Here is a 16,240-nt window from a genome sequence, read left to right as displayed (position 1 = left end):
CCATAACCGACGTCACTACTAATCACCACTAACTACTATCCTGAACCACAACCATCAACCAAATCTACCACAAACCACGTCCTCTAGTCGGCATTCACAAGCACCACAATTAGCCATCACCACCAACAACTACCATATTTTTAAAAAATTATATATTTTATTAATAGAATATTAGATTAATTAGTATTTCGTTTGAATTTTATGTTTATTAATTTCCAAATAAAGATAAATTGTATACATTCAGATGTTAAAAATCAAAGAGTCTTAATCATTTAGTATTCAGATCTTAATACACATCTTAACATTCAGATGTGTATTCAGATTCAAATATCTTAATCTTAATACACATCTTGATATTCAGAAATATATTGAATATAAGTTAGCTTAATGCAAGTAAGCTTGATTAAGACCCTTTTTCTCCACGGAATTAATACAAAGGAGAAAATATTAAATTAAATTATGAAAAGACTATGTTACCCTTTCTTCTATCTCTTTTCGGGAGAACAACTGTGCAATTAGACTCTTTCTCATCTGTTGGATTAGACTCCCTCCATGGAAAAAGATGAGTTGCCACCTGATCTCACATTAAGGCTTTGATCACAGTTGAAAACATAGCGGATGGCTTGCTAATTTGGACTCTCTCACTTCCTCTGTATTGCGACATATATCACAATGTGTGCATTTTGGAATATAACTTAACGATGATATGAGGTCTTCTCACTATATTTGGATTCAAGATCTTTGTTTTGCTCCACTAGCAGCTCAGGTCCAGTGAATTGAGAATGCTGATTAGGTGATTATTGTACAATCTGAATGTATTTTATGACAAATTGTAACAATTTTCCTTTTACAAATACTACTTTAAGTAGGGTGTGATTGTAATTGACTTTAATATAGGGAACAAATAACGTTTCGGTTTTTGCTACATTATGGATTCTGAACTTACAGTTACAAGTTCAAAAGTTAAAGACATTTGGTCCTAAACTTAGAATTACAAGTTCAAAAGTTAAGGACACTTGGTCTTGAACTTAGACTAACAAGCTCAAAAGTTAAGGACAATAGGTCCTGAACTTACAATTACAAGTTCAAAAGTTAAGGACGATAGGTCCTGAAGTCCTAAACTTAGACTAACAAGCTCAAAAGTTAAGGACAATAGGTCCTGAACTTAGGCTAAGAAACCCAAAAGTTAAAAACAATAGGTCCTAAACTTTTCAAAAGTTAAGGACAATAGTTCTTGAAGTCTTGAACTTAAACTAACAAACTCAAAAGTTAAGGACAATAGGTCCTGAACTTAGGCTAAGAAGCCCAAAAGTTAAGGACAATAGGTCCTGAACTTAGACTAACAAGCTCAAAAGTTAATGACACTTGGTCCTGAACTTACAGTTACAAGTTCAAAAGTTAAGGACATGTAGTCCTGAAGTTAAGTTCAAAAGTTAAGGACATGTAGTCATGAAGTCCTGAACGTAGAGTTCTAAGTTCAAAAATTAAGGACATGTAGTCCTAAAGTCCTGAACTTAGAGTTCCAAGTTCAAAAGTTAAGGACATGTAGTCCTGAAGTTAAGTTCAAAAGTTAAGGACATGAGTAGAAGGGTATTTTCATCCGGGCAGTTAAAGTTTATTAAAGCAATGGCTAAAGACTAAAGATATTTTAAACAGTGGCTTAAAAGTAAATACATGTGTTATTAGTGGCTAACCGTGCACTTCCCCCCTTATTTTAAGTGACTTTTGTATAGGTTAAAATCTGACCACAGTAGCCGACCCAACCGGGATCCCACCTAAGTGGCGGGATAGCGAGAGACATCACGACCTACTTCGATCTAAGCACCTATAGTGTACATTAAGTTAAAAATAATATTCGAGTAACGACAAAAAAGGTCATAGCGTGAAGGCACATCGGCCAAAGAAGATAGCAAGGGTTCCAGAACTATATATAGGGGGAACTCTCAAAGAGAGGGGGGCTTTTTTCTCTCTTTTCTTTCTCCTTCAATTTCTTTACAAAAAGGATGAAAAATTGATCATCCTCTCTGTCTCATGAAAGAAGAAATGATAAACAACAATAAAGATTGATCACTCCTATTTTATTTTACTCATTATTTTTCGATTCATCTTCAGATCTGGGGTTTATTATGCTTGACTAAGATTGACCTCCTCATTATCATTAATTGTTTAAATCAAAAAGGTTTTGACATTTTTTGGTCAAATAATTTGGTGCCTTCTGTAGGGATTTCGTAGTCAAATTTCCTAGTCTCTTCCAGATCAAAAACTGGAAACATAATCGCCCACCAAAAAGAGCGGTAATTAAACCTCACATGTTAATCTAGATCATGATGCTACATACAAGCAGAAGTAACAACCAACATCCTCCACACACACTGGGCGGTCCATGAACAAGCTAAGGCGAGCCCAACCCGCGCGGAGCTAGAGCACAAAAAAGGGGAAAGAGAGCTGAATGCAGCCACCGAATTTAGAAACAAACATCCCATCAACCATTTAAATGTCAGGCAAAGTGAGCAATGCTATAGATCCACCCTCATTCACCGACTCATCGGATCGGGGTAAGGAAAATATTATTTTGGCTCACCTTCTGTTGTTTGCTCAAACAGGAACACAAGCGTCGCACGGGCGAGCAAGCAAAGGAATATCTCAACTAGAGAATGGAAAACTACTACAAAATAATCGAAATATCGCCCACCTGACATTCCAACTTCTAGAAAATGACGCCCCTTAAGCCGTACTCTCTCTCCCTCACCCAGGAGTTTCCCCAATAGGGTTTTCCCGGGGATTTAAGGACCGATTCGATGAGGGGGACGTTCCCAAGTTCAAAGTATAATTCATCATCCTGCCTGCCAATGACATCTCCAGATCGAAAAGTGAAAGGACTAGACAAGGAAACTTCAATATATGCACGAAACGAACGTGAGCAAAATAGCAACATTTTATACCCTCCAACGTAACACTCTCCGATGTAAACAAAATCAAGCGAACTAGGACTCACCCAGGAAGCGCAGAGGTTGAGCAAAACTGGGACTCCCCCAGAAGATACCTGAAACTCTCCAAAAAACTGGGACTCACGACGGGTTAACATTTCGACGAAAGTTCGAAATAACACCCTCAAGGCCAAGGGCCATCGCCAAAGAGAAGAGTTCAACCTGATCGAACAACGACGGACTAACATTTCGACGAAAGTTCGAAATAACACCCTTAAGGCCAAGGGCCACCGCCAAAGAGAAGAGTTCGACTTTGATCGAACAACGGGGGGCTAACATTTCGATGAAAGTTCGAAATAACACCCTCAAGGCCAAGAGCCATCGCCAAAGAGAAGAGTTCGACCTGATCGAACAACGACGGACTAACATTTCGACGAAAGTTTGAAATAACACCCTTAAGGCCAAGGGCCACCGCCAAAGAGAAGAGTTCGACTTTGATCGAACAACGGGGGGCTAACATTTCGACGAAAGTTCGAAATAACACCCTTAAGGCCAAGGGCCATCACCAAAGAGAAGAGTTCGACAGAGTTCGAACAACGACGGGTTAACATTTCGACGAAAGTTCAAAATAACACCCTTAAGGCCAAGGGTCATCGCCAAAGAAGAAGAGTTCGACCTTGATAGAACAATGACGGTTTAAGATTTCGACGAATGTTCGAAATAACACCCTTAAGGCCAAGGGCCATCGCTAAAGAGAAGAGTTCGACCTCGATCAAACAACGACGGGTTAACATTTCGACGAAAGTTCAAAATAACACCCCTACGGCCAATGGCCATTGCCAAAAATAAAAGAGATTCCGCCCGAACCAACGATAGTTTGGTCCCATCTGGATGACCCAAGTCATGACTGGCTTCGTCCAAAATAACGAATACATTAAAATAATTTCGTTTGGAATCAAGAACGAGTCTGCTCAAAGCAATAAGTCATCTGTCAACCTCGCCCAAATAGGCAGATCAAACAAGACTCCACCCGGACTCATAAAACGAAGTCCTACTCAATCCGGCTGAGATTAAATTCCCTAAAAATCAGGAATTCACCATACGGAAAGCTGAAATTCCACGCCAAAGTTATGTAAAGCAAAAGGAAGAGAAGTGCAAAAGACATATACCGATGAAAACTTTTTTTTATTTAAAGCAGTTGCACAAATAGTCACAAATTACGCACGGCTGAAACCGTCCAAGTCCAAAGGAAAACATAACAACGCGAAGACAACAAACCAAAAAAAAAAGGAACAACACAAATAAAGATGAACAATTCTTTCACTTGGCGTCATCACCGCCATCCTCCTCATCACCATCTCCAGGAAGTCTCTCTTCAGCATCAACATCTTCGTTAGCCTCCGGCGTCGCAGGATCATATCCATAGTTAACACGAGCCTCTCGCGCTCCTTCATATGCGGCCTCAAAAATATTACCCGCTTCCCACAAACTCTTATATATGTCCCGCTGGGCTTCGGCATATACCCAGAGCTCGTGCAGATGACGGGGAATAGTGGAAGAGGCAGATTCGACTTGGGCCAACAATTACGCATTCTCGGCCTCAAGAGCAGCGACCCGGTCCCCCAAAGTCGAAGCCTCCCCGTCGATTTCACCCATACGCTCTTCGAGCCTCGCCTCCCTAAGCGTCATCGTCGCCCTCTCAGATTCCTACTCGGATTGAAGGACGCGGATAGTGTCCTCTAAAGCCGCCGCCCTCGCTGAAGTCGACGCCCAAGCACTCTCGATATTCTCCAATCCGGAAACCTTTCTCTCTAATTCGGCTAACTTTCCCACCCATTCTGCACTCATCACCTCGACCCTGATGGCATTCTGATCCATCTCGGACTGTATCGAGCGCACCTTCGCCTGAAGATGCTCACACTATGCGACAACCCCTTTACCCAACTCAAGTTCTTTGTCATTTGCACGAAGTTGCTCCTCAAGCTCAATACTCCTGCGAATAGCCTGCATCAACTCTTGATCCCTCTTCTCCAGTTCCTTACCAAGGGATCGATCACCGGCATTCACCCTCAGCCACTCGTGCATCTCACAACACTTGTTGCGGTAACGCTGGTACTTCTCCAACATCGTCAAGAAAATCTTGGCCCGAGTGTCGGCGCTACGAGCACTCTCAAACTCCACCATGTACGTCTGAAAACCGAAAAGATAGGTTAAGGCCAGGATCGCCAAAGATTAAAAGAACATAAAAGAAAGGAGAAACTTACCCTCAGGCCCATAGCGCCACTTCATGCATCAAATCAACATCGTGGATGTTCTTGATAGCCTCGCTCTCGACGGCAGAACACAAAAGGTCAAACTACAGTACTAGGTCCTCCGTATCCTCTATGAGGTTAATATCCGACGAGATTTCAAGTATACGGGATGGGCATCCCGCATGTACCACCGTACGAGTAAGGCCCTCTTCAAACATCCTGACGTCATCAGGATCAAGATCAGACTCAAATTTGTAGTCATCGACCATGACGCCTTTTCCCTTCTTTGTGGCCGAAGAATAAGCATGACCCGGTCTAGAAGATGAAGGCTCGCCCAAAGTAACAACAGCAGCCTCGGGACTCCGACTCCCCATCGCAGCAGTCTGTTGGCCACCTATAATGGCTGGAGTCTCTATCAACAGGTTGGTCACGGTGACCGGCTCTACCTCTGCAAATGGGTTAACGTCGTTCCCCGTCTCAAACTCCATCAAGGAGATGTCGTCTTCTGAACATACCACGGTTGATGGAGTAGTTTCGGACTCCACTCGTCGTCTCTTTGGCGGCCCCTCACTATCCTCAGCACGGGAAGACTCCCCCGCTGGGCAGATAAAAGAACTCGAAACCCCAGATTGAGGAATAGTTTTCGTGCACACGGTTACGGCCGCAGATTCAACTTGAGCAGCCCTCGCCGTAGGTCGGGTAGCAGGCCTCGGTACGGGCCGAGCAGAGGGTGTCGGTTGACGAAATGTAAGTGGAGGAGCCCTCACCCTTCGTACTCTCCTTGCTAACAATAAATGTCGTATAAGCAACAAAGTCAGATTTCAAAGTGGAAAATAGAGGCTGCGGTAAAACTACTTACTAGTAAGGGGCTTACGTCCATATTTCTCATAGAAGGATGACCATTCCCGAACTCTCGCCATATGAGGAAGAATGGCGTTCACCCATTCGCGAATATCGTCAATAGGCGCAAGAGGTAATCTCGCGGCTACAAAAGTAAAAACAGTTCAATACCGCCCAAAAAAAGCGGTCGACTATCATTCCAACCAAAGATACAAAAACTTATGTGCGAAGTTACATCTCTTAGGGAATCATGCAGGATCCGCCATGAGTTGCTCGGTCCGCACATAAAAATAGTTTTCATAAAAGCGATGGTTGGCCCTGTCGTCCATCTTCAACACCAGACTCTTTGTCACTTGATGGCGCATATGGATAATCGTGACTCGGATGAGTTGAGGGGCAAAGATATTGAGCATGCGTCTCAGAGTGATCTCCCGACCAGCAAGCTCCACGAACTTGAGCAGCATAAGGAATAATTTATACAAGTATGGCGAAACTTGAGCCGGACACACCTCATAAAAACGGAGAAATCTACCACCAAGAGGGGGAGGAAGCATATACCCGACGATAAAGGGATAGGCGTAGAACGCACAATATCCCGAGCGATCGAAATGTATAATATCATCTCCCACCGCCGGCAGCATTTCAACGTGGTGAGGGATCCCCCATTTGGCCTTTAGCTCTGCAATCCCCGCCTCAATCATAGCAGAGGGAGCAGGTTTTGGCTCTTCTCCGGCAGGACTATGGAAATTGTTCCATGGCTTTCCAGGGCGAGACAATATTTCGGCCGTCGTCGGAACTCCCTCATCCTCTATCACTTCCACTCCTCCGGGAGCAGGAACATCATTTTCCGACGCCGAAATTACGGCAGGATTGTTAGCGCAGGAAGAACTACCAGCCATTTATATTGATTTAATATAACAAAGGGCTTAAGAAAAAAGAAGAGATTGGGACGAAAATTTCCGGCTAACCGAAGAGAATCAAAAATCTGAAAGTATCAGAAAAAAGGAAGATCTACAAAACTCTTTCAACAAAGACAAGAAAGTGTGCCAATCGAATGGTGTTTTTCCTCTATTTATAGGGACATAAATTCCCCAAGCGGGAAACTCAAGAGTCGCCAATCAAAACTGATAAGGGCATGAAACGGTTCAATCCCCAGGAAATGTGTGTCATAATGGCAGTAGCCACGAACGACGTTTCAAATCGAACAACGCTTCGATTCTGAACGGTTGCGACGGTCCAAAGGCATCGTTACAACACCATCCCATTGTCTTGATCCAAAAACTATGTCCAAGGCGCGAACAGTCAGATTTCTCCTAAGTGTTCAAAATCATAATTTGCCCGTCGGGCCCACCAATAGACGACCCCGAAGGACGGAGGGACTAACTGTATAGGTCAAAATCTGACCATAGTAGCTTACCTAGCTGGGATCCCGCCTAAGTGGCGGGATAGCGAGAGACATCACGACCTACTTCGATTTAAGCACCTACAGTGTACATTAAGTTAAAAACAATATTCAAGTAACGACAAAAAAAGTCACAGCGTGAAGGCACATTGACCAAAGAAGATAGCAAGAGTCCTAGAACTATATATAGGGGGGAACTCTCAAAGATAGGGGAGTTTTTTTCTCTCTTTGCTTTCTCCTTCAATTTCTTTACAAAAAGGATTCAAAATTGATCATCCTCCATTTCTCATGAAAGAAGAAATGATAAACAACAATAAAGATTGATCACTCCTATTTTATTTTACTCATTATTTTCCGATTCATCTTCAGATCTAGGGTTTATTATGCTAAGATTGACCTCCTCATTATCATTAATTGTTTAAATCAAAAAGGTTTTGACATCTTTTGATAAAACAATTTTTAAGCCAAAATAGTTTTTAAGTCATAAGTTAGGAATTTTAGCTTTTAGCTTTTGGCTTGTTTTTGTCTTTTAGCTTTAAATTAGACCAACAAGAAATAAATTACAACAAAATCTAAATTTAGGGCGAGGATAATTTAGATTTCAAGGTTCTTTTTTGAATTTAAGCAACTAAAAACTCTTTGGATTAAATTATATGTCGGTAGCGTAACAAATTTTAATACTATAAGTGCAATTTAATTAACAGCATATTACGCCATTACTTTATTTTCCATGTTAACATATCATATTTGTCGTGAAGAGCTACTTATTCCTGCAACTTAAGAGTATTGCAGATAATTTAAACCCCAAAGTCTATTTCTTTTTCTTTTTTCCCTGTTAAAGTCTTTTTCTTTGCTCTTCACAAGCTTGGATGGGTTGTGATAACTGGAAGCCACGTAACAATCCTAAATGAAATGAAAGCAATGTATTAACGGTTGATGGATATATGTGGTCCCCCTCCCCCCCCCCCCCCAACCCCAAAAAAAAAAAGAAATCTTATCTCACGGCGTTCGTAGAAAGAAGGGTTTTTTTGGTACTTTTAACTCACATCAGAAACTATTTATATTTGGTACCGAAAAAATATATAAAATTTGTATAATTTTTTGTATTATATATATTACTATTATTTTGAAACTGTGTATACAGTGTCATTTTCATAAAAGGAGTCATAGCATATGGATTTGCGTATTTTATTTTGACTAGTATAATCAGTATGCTTTAACTCAAACGTGGAAGTTCATAATTTCTTTATACTTGAAACAAGACCGGAAGTCCATGGGGCATTTTCATCTATATCCGCTTTTTGTGTCACGTTTTAACTTATGTCTGTTTTGTAAAAATTTTACAAGCGTACTCGTTTTTTCGCATAACTTCAGCATACGGGGCTGAAGTAGCAAAGGTAATCACGCAAAACTTCAGCATTCTAGTAGCCGAGCCTGAAGTTCAGCTCTAGAGCTGAAGTTTTTGTTTTGTAACTGGCGAACTTCAACTCTAGAGCTGAAGTTTTTGTTTTGTAACTGGCGAACTTAAGCTCTAGAGCTGAAGTTTTTGTTTTTGTCACTGGCGAACTTCTGCTCTAGAGCTGAAGTTTTTGTTTTGTAACTGGCGAAGTTTTTGTTTTGTAACTGGCGAATTTTTGTTTTGTAACTGTCGAACTTCAGCTCTAGAGCTGAAGTTATTTTGTTCTCTTTTCTTTCTAGTGTTTGTGCTAGAGCTGAAGTTATTTAGTTCTCTTTTCTTTCTAGTGCCTGTGTGTTTGTTTTTCTTCTTCTTAATGTATGTATTCTGAGAGACAAACAACTATTCTTTCAAAGAATTCTCTTCGACAGATCGGCATTTGGAAACATATGTCTGATATATCCTTTGGCACAAGCAAATTGTTATACATGGATCGCTTTTCAGAATTTATTTTTATATAAAAATACTATTAAAGTCACAACCTTCAATGACACGTACCTTTCTGCGATGCAAAAGTTCACACTGCTATTGATTCTCGACATGAACAAGCAAGCGAATGTTACCACCACACATTCTAGTGCAACACCAACAATAGAAGAAAGAAGAAGAAGAAGAAGAAGAAGGAGGAGGAGGAGGAGGAGGAGGAGGAGGAGGAGGAGGAGGAGGAGGAGGAGGAGGAGAAGAAGAAGAAGAAAAAGAAAATGAAGGAGGATGAGAAAGGAGGCTGAAGTTATTTAAAAAGTGGATACAAGTTAAAAGTTTTAAAAAAAATAAGTATAGGTTAAATGGGGGCGACCAAATAGGACGCCCCGTGCAATTTTTACGAAGTCCTTAGTCCCCCTTAGATCCATAAAATACTATTGTATAGTTTCTTTATACTTGAAAATTGGAATGCATTAATTGTCATATTTCAAAATATGTCATTTCTTTTATAGAGTAATAATGTACGTTTGAAGGTGATTTCTGTCTATCTATCTACGTTACAGTAAGAAAAATTCGATATTTATGTTGATAAAAAATAATGGGTAACAAATAAATAATTCAAATATGCATAAATTTAGTAAAATTTATGGGTGATTATCCAGCTTTATACGCATTACCCAAAAGTCATTATTCTTTCTTTTTTAAAATAAAAATTATTTTACTTTCCTCAACTTTTCATAAAATTAATATAGATAATTTTTGGTTCAAAACCCATATAAAATGTGAGAGAAAACAAAAATGATCCTTATATTTTGGGGTAAGTTTAAAATATGCCCTTAAATTATACTCACTAGTTGTTTTGATTCTATAAGGCTGTCCAAAGTGAGTAGTACTTTAATTTTCCGTCGAGTATTTAACAAACTATAATTGTTACTTTAATAAAAAATGAGAAAAATAGATTTACTATGGAATCATATTTAGAAGTGTATTTTTTTACAATTTTGGCTATTTTTGGCTCATTATAAGATTTGGTATAGCTAGTATGCTACTTTAAAATTTATTTCTAGCATCTTTTGCATTTTTGGTTTTGCGACTTCTAGATTTGACAAGTTCATCCCGTCAAAATGTTTGCTCTTACTTGTAATTGAGTACTCATAAGATAACTGAATTTTATTGTTTCATAATTAATCATGTGGTCTGAAGATCTAAAAACTCATATATCATGAAATGAGTTAGCTCATTTTCAAGGTAAATGTAGGTTAGTAGCATTAAAGTCAATTGTGATGATTGGTAAATTTGCCCTCATCCATTGGTTCGACTTTTGGACAAATCATTAGTTTTTATAATCGTGTAAAGGATTAAATACTAACTATTTAATTTAGTCCGGAAGAGGTGTGATTTGTTTGTATATATTGCAATAGGAGGCTACAAAGCTAAAGTGTGTCGTTACTTTCTTGTTTACTTTCCAACTAATTTCACACTTATAATATTTTTTTATAATAACTTTAAGTTTAAGTTAGCAGAGCACCTATGATTTTTAATTTTTTTGTCCATTACTGGATTTGATGGAACTATATCGGTAATTCTAGTTAATTAAATATAGTTCAGTATATTTAATAAGCACTCGCTTTTGACAACCTTAGGGATCAAAACAGCTAAGGAGTATATTTAAGGGCACAATTTGTGATGGCGTGAAACACTAATATATAATGAGAGAGATGGCGTGAAACTAGAAAAGAACACTTGTGAATTGTGATGTGTAATCTGAGATGTAAGTACTAAAGAATGTAAACATTAGGGTAGTAAAATATAAGAGAAAGGATGACCTTTTTAAAAAGAGAATAGTTGAAAATTTGCACGTGGAATCTATACCAATAATAATATAGGAAGTGGTTAAAAGAATAAATTAGGTGGTGGTCCAGCAGAACACAGACTGTATGCATTACAACCAAGAGATCCCCAAAATCCCCAACTCATTTTAATTCCACGTTACTCAATGAAAATGCTTTAACCGAAGCCTAATAGAAATAATTTTTTTATATTTCTATTGTTACTGAATGAAAATAATCATAAATATCAAAGATAGGAGGTGAAGTGCAAAAAAGGAGAAAAATGTAAATTTACACACATCACATGAATTATATAACGGAAATTATTTTTCAGAAAAATATTTCTCACTGGGAAGTAAATTTGGGATGTATGATTACTAAAGTATTCGTCAAAAAAAAAAAGAGATTTTCCATCAAAATGAAAAAATTCCCTCTTATGAATAAAAGGCATATTTCTTGTAGTTATTTCTAACTTAATTTCGTATTACTTGCTCTAACTAACATTAAAATTCTTACATCATCAAGATGCAAGTGCAAGGAAATTTACTTAATTTGTATTTTATTATTGTTGTCCTTTTTGTGGCGAAGGTCGGGTAGAAAAAGGAGAAGGAAAGTACTCATTTATATATTATGTAGAAGTTTCCTTTTAAAATTATGTGCTGTTTAATTTGGGAATATTTCGTTTTTCTTCTAAGAGATGACAATTGCGTGTCGCTCATTAATTCTTATAATTCTTACTCCTTTCGTTCACCTTAGTTGTCTTTTTTTAACTTTACACCCCCTTTAAGAAAAAAATAAAAAATAAAGTTATATTTTATAATTTTACCTATAAAAATGATAGTAGTATTTTTTAAAATTTTGGAAAATAATTTTGAGCAGTGATTAGTTAATGATAAGGACAAAACATTGGGAAAAATTATCTTTCTCTTGATTTAGCATAATAATCAATAAAAATAAAAAAATAAAAATTGTATAGTGGACAAGTAAAAATGAACGAAGGGAGTAATTTTTATTATCAATTCATCTATTTTTATAATGATAAAAATTGTAAAGTTTTGTCCTCGTAGGGGAAACTTGTACTTCTATGGTTTGGCCAAAAATAAATGTAGTCCCTATCTTAAGCTATGATGATCACTTAATGAGTCAGCCTGACTCATCCTACCTATTTGAAAAATATAGAAGCAATAATTATATCCATTTATTATACCCTTCTTTGAAGCAAAATATTGACCAAGTGAGGTGTGATCCGTTAGTCAATTGCGCCGACTATGTTCACTATATAGTCAAACGTAAAAATAGCACCAACTAGCCATTTTTCGGACGGATGATCGAAAAATAGTTGACATTTGCAAAATTATTGAAAAATAGTCAATGTTTGGCTGAAATATAGAAAATTTTAGTATAATATGTGAGATTATGAAGCTCATGCGTATAAACTTCCGACATATTATGTTTGAACTCCAGCACACAAAAAGTTCCTACATATTATGCGGAATTATGGAACTCCACCACATTATAAAATTCCAGCATATTATGTTGGAAGCTTATATGTAAAATATTTGAACTCCAACATATTATGCTGGAATATTCCGGATTTTTAAGAGTGTTTTGATCAGATTTTATTTTTACAAGAAAAGTGGTTAAATTTCGATTATTTTTGAAATTGTGACTATTTTTTAATTACCAGTTATAAATATAGCTATATCTCTTTTTTTTCCCTATTCAAACTACCAAATTCGGGTCATGGAAGTAAGAGAATTCTCAATTATTCAGAAATAAGAGAAAAAGAAAAAAGAAAAACAGAAATAGCAATTCCGATTAGGAATTCTATTGCTAATGTTATAATCTTAGTGGTATTGAATATTGATTAAAATTTCTCTCACAATATATGTGGGTTCAATTCTTACTTGTCCACCTTCCTTGATAGAAAAAAATTCAAAGGGATACCTCTATATAATTGTTTGCTTTTGTTTGGATAAGAAAAGGTAAAGGGAATTAGCACTTCTTTTGGTCCAGTTTGGCCAAGTAGATAAGTTCTATGCAACTGTAGTCGGAGTTTTCTTCAAAAACTCATGTAATTATTTGCTCGGCAATCCTTATTCAAATGTTCGATTATTTGCCCAGTATATACTCAGATGGTTCTTGCCTCTTAGTGTAGTAAAATAAGCATTACTATACCAACCTTAACTGAAAAGTATGTTAAGTTGAGATGTATCCCTTTGAGCTAGGGGTGAGCATAGTTTGGGTAAACCCGAAATCCAAACCGAACTCCAATTTTTTTAGATTTTTGGTTTGGATTTTGGATTTAATTTTCAATTTGAATTTCGGATTGGATATTAGATTTTGTACCTCAGATTTTTGGATATCCGAAAATCTAAAATTCTTATACTTTATATTTAGTCCATTATCCATTTGCCAATATTAATAAGTTCAATATCCTACCCATTAGATATCATCTCATATATTCAATATTAATTACTAAGTTATCAGAATACTTCTATTTTACTATTGCTACTTTTTATCGGTCGCATTAATGTCTCTATTGTATTTTTTTTATAATAATTTTATTACTGAAATACTTTATTTGGATGATTGCAGTAAGAATGAGAAACTTTTCAGGCAATTTAACACGAGTACTTTATTTGGATATTCATTTTTGTAAAAAGTAGAAATATCTCAACTTATACGCACAAAATTGAAAATCCATAATATCCAAATCGATTAATCCGAAACCGAACTTACAAAATTCGATTTAATCCGAACTTATTTGGATTATCATTTCTTCAATTTGAAAATCAAAAATTCAAATCAAAATTTTCATATCCAATCCGAACGGCCCAGAACGGCCATCCTACTTTGAGCGAATTTCTATGACGACGAGCCATTCACATGATGTAAGAATGAGGTGCCCCTACCCTTGCATGCAGAAAACAACGAACATTCTTGCAATTTTCCAGTTGCTAGAGAGTCCAGTTATATGTGTAAGCAAGAGAAAGAATAATACGAATGATAGCTGGTCACGTTTAATGTTTCCAAAAAAAGCTGTGTTAGAGTCTGATTTCTCTAGGCAAATTTTTAATACAACTAACTTGCACCTTTGATTGATATTATATTAGTAAAGTCAAGCCTAAAGGCAAAGCAATTAACAATCCCAAATTCTTTTACACCAAAAGCTTTTGCCGCAATATTATTTCCCCTACTCAACGATTCACTCTTCTTGGACTTTGGGCATTCGGTGAGGAGCATCTTTTGAGGGAAGAGAGTGCTAGATCAACTACCAATTGCTCCTTCTAATTATGGGTGTTTGGGGTAGAGTGTGAAATCCAATTGTGATTCTTTTGGACTCAAAATACATAAATAGGTGGAAAAAAAATTTGGTGACCAAAATATATAAAACGTCTTTTTGAACCGCGTTTTACCTTAAAGTCCGTTTGGGACGTTAAGGTAAAGTGCATTTCAAAATTGCGTTCTATATAAAACGCCTTCTATAAATACGTTTTACCTGATTTGTGAGCTCACCAATAACTCTTCTACGCTTAATTGACATAACAATAATTCAAATATGTAAAACGCGTTTTAAAAGGGCATTTTTCAACCCCCCCCCCCTCTAATTGGGCATTGCATTATTTAAAGGCGTTAAGGGTTTTGCAAAAATTCATTCAAAAATAATTTCAACTCCTAATAAATTTTTCTTCATGTTAAATTCTCAAGCTTTTTTTAATAATGTCTGAAGAGAAAAAGTAATGGTTTCGTTATATTGAGGGGGTGAGGTTGTGGTGGCGAATAACTCAGTGAGCTATAGTTTATCTCCACAGAATCATGATAAGTTGCAACTTACAATGGAGTACGATAGACGGGTATCGTTGTTATGTAATAAAATGAGGTTGAACAAACGTTCAGTGAACCTTAAAATAACCGGAAGGTATCCGTATTCTTTGACTCCGCAAGGGGTTGCTTGTTACGTTGAGTTTAACATCGAGGATGATGAAACTCTGAGAGATTTTTTGGGGACTCCGGATGAATACTAGGAACTTATTTTGATAAAAATGTTGGAAATGTACGTAAAGGTTGAAGACGTTCGTAGTAATGAGGTTGCGCAAAGCAGGGATAACCTTCAATCATCGGGTGGTTATTCTAGAGCAGTTTTAGCCGACAAGGTTCCGGCTGAAAGAGTTTGGCCGGATCTAAACTTATCTCCACTGGAAAATAAGGAGCGAGGAAATAATTTCTTTCCTACTTTACATAATCTACAAGACGACTGGTACACTTCAATTTTTCTTTGTGTTATGATGTTTATTTTTGTTATATTGAATTTGTATTAACACTCATATATTCCACAGGGGGTACCATCCAGATATGAATTTTACAAGTTATGAACCCATGCTCAGTTGGATATGCGTAGTTTTGGTGAGTTGGATCACGTTGGTCCATCCGGGAGTCATCACCAACACGATAATGTCCATCATAGAATGTCAACACATTAAGACTTGTAAGTGAAGTGATATAGCTATGTGTAAAGTATTTATCAATTTGAGTAGCTTATTATTTTGTTGTTTGTGCAGTGAAAAAGAGCAACTTGATGGTCTTATCCTCACTTAGTTGCCCGTAGACGACGTATTTACTCGGGATTTGGGAGATGCGCAGAGTCAGGAAGATAATAGTGATTATGACAACAATGCCGATGAGTCTGGAGATGACACACCCTTCCTTAACAAGGGTGATGAGGGGGAGGAAGATAATGTCGAACCTGATTTGACGAGGGAGCATGCTCCATCTCCCGTTAGACCAAGAGTGTACGAGTCCCACGTGTCGTTTCATTCAAGGCATATTCCCTACATTGATCATTTGCCAAGTATGCCGGATGTGGATTCCCTCACAAGGGATTTTGACGAAATTCGGGCAGCAATGTGGAATGAGTCTAGATCAACGGTGCTGGCAAAGGGCATGCTTTTTCCTGATAAAGTGCGCCTAAGCAGGGCGCGAAAATGTACAGCGTAAAAGAGTGCCATGAGATGATGGTATGGGAGTCAAGTTCGAATGTATACAAGGACAAGGTTGTTTGCCGTAGATGGTTTACGGGTTGTCAGTGAATGTTGCGTGCGAGCAAGAAG

Source organism: Nicotiana tabacum, chromosome 18 (assembly GCF_000715075.1).
Source record: "Nicotiana tabacum cultivar K326 chromosome 18, ASM71507v2, whole genome shotgun sequence".
In the NCBI taxonomy this organism is placed as follows: domain Eukaryota; kingdom Viridiplantae; phylum Streptophyta; class Magnoliopsida; order Solanales; family Solanaceae; genus Nicotiana; species Nicotiana tabacum.
Note: the sequence above shows the minus strand (reverse complement) of the source record.